The following is a 1950-nucleotide window of genomic DNA, read 5'->3' as shown; positions in this document are numbered from 1 at the left end:
TGCATTGTGTGAACAGGGCCATAGAGGTTTGACACTGGAAGGTTCTTGCTCCACCTCTGCCATCACTTGACAGTGTCATCGGGCAAGTTAGTTAATCTTTCAATAATGCAGCGTCTTACAGGGAAGAAGAGTAATTGCCTTTCATAGTTATGCTCTAGATCAGAGAAAATATATGTAAAGCAGCTAGCTTAGTATCTGCTATGTATTAGGGGTTTGGAGGATTGTAGCTGTTATTGTACGTAGTAGAAACTTAATAAACATATAATGACTGATACGAAGGCTGCAGTGCTTTGATTTTCAAAATAGCCATTTATTTTGCTTTTTACTTGAGTTTCAATAAGTTAAATGAGTAATATGCGTTGTGTGAAGCACTATGCTACACAAATTTCAAGTGAAATATGACTTGCTCTCTGGCCTTTAGGAAAGTCTAATCTAGTTGGAGAGAGAAAAAGAAGGATAGATATTAATGCTGTTCTCAAACTGTCTGATCTTCCTTTTAGGTACCTGGAAGGATTTCGTTTCCCTGCCCCTTTGAAGTTAGGTGTTAGGCGACTTGCTTCTGCCCATGAGATGTGCATGCTAGTGATGGATGTTACTTCCTGGGGAAAGCTTTAAACCCCAGGGCATAATTTGCCCCAAAGCAGGTGTTAAGATGGAGTCTCTACCAGCTGCTTCTGCCCATGAGATGTGCATGCTAGTGATGGATGTTACTTCCTGGGGAAAGCTTTAAACACCAGGGCATAATTTGCCCCAAAGCAGGTGTTAAGATGGAGTCTCTACCAGCCGGGCCCCTGGGTGATTGCAACAAGATAAGCCTCCCTACCCATCTATCCAGGAAATGCAGCACAAGCAAGAAAGAAACTTGTGCTGAACTCCTGAGATTGACAATCATTGTTACTGCAGTTGCATGAAGCTTATCCGGACTGAAACCATATATAGAATAATCAGAGGACACAAGAAAGAAACTTGTGCTGAACTCCTGAGATTGACAATCATTGTTACTGCAGTTGCATGAACCTTATCCGGACTGAAACCATATATAGAATAATCAGAGGACTGAATCCAGAGTTTATGCCACTTCCTTATGATAACAGTAACGAGATGATAAAATCATAAAAAATCATCGTTGTTTTAAAAAAATTGAAAACCCCAATTATATCCCAGCTTGATGAAAAAAGTGTTTTAATCAACATGTAAATTTACCGGTCTGCCATTCATGTTCCATTCTTGATCAATTAAAAATCTGTAGAAAGTTTTTAGAAAATTACAAATGAATCTGAAAACATTTTTCAGTGTCCTCACATACATCTTTCCCAGTTCTTAAACTTCACCAACATGTTCTTTTGCAGATTTTGTAAATATTGGTACTTATATTTCAGTTGTAGACCAAAAAGAATTAGAGTGGTTTAAGAACAAAAACACTGATATAAGACAAGAATTATTACCAGAATAGAATATAGACCTGCTGAGTGTTACTAAAGTAAAAATGTTTTGAGATGTGTCAGTCTAAAATGGAAAATATGTTTGCTTTTAAAACTTTGCACAAGCCAAATTCAGAATCCAAGTGTTGTACTTTCCCAAAATAAACAGAAATTTAAGAAACAACCCACGGACTACTGGTTCATGGCTTGATTTTTCCACAAACTCATTTGCCCCTCAACTACTGGGCCTTTTTTTGCCAGTAATTTTGATTCCTTCTATCTTTCATTTCAAATGCTCTCCTTTTCCTGACTCATTTTATCATTAGAGGCCATGAAAGAGAACTGTTAAATCTGTATTTAATCATGTCCTTCTAAAGAATTTTCATCTTATGGCACTCATTCCAAACTAGGACATGAGGATGTTTTATTTTTTCGTGGTGCCTGTACTCTTTCATACCAGAATAGAATTGCCCAAATCTGAGCTTCACCAAATATAATACATAGCACTTAAAGGGGGGGGGGGGGAATC

This window comes from Galeopterus variegatus, unplaced genomic scaffold, assembly GCF_000696425.1.
Source record: "Galeopterus variegatus unplaced genomic scaffold, G_variegatus-3.0.2 Scaffold911, whole genome shotgun sequence".
In the NCBI taxonomy this organism is placed as follows: domain Eukaryota; kingdom Metazoa; phylum Chordata; class Mammalia; order Dermoptera; family Cynocephalidae; genus Galeopterus; species Galeopterus variegatus.
The sequence above is the reverse complement of the archived record's forward strand: the minus strand, read 5'-3'. Positions refer to the sequence as shown.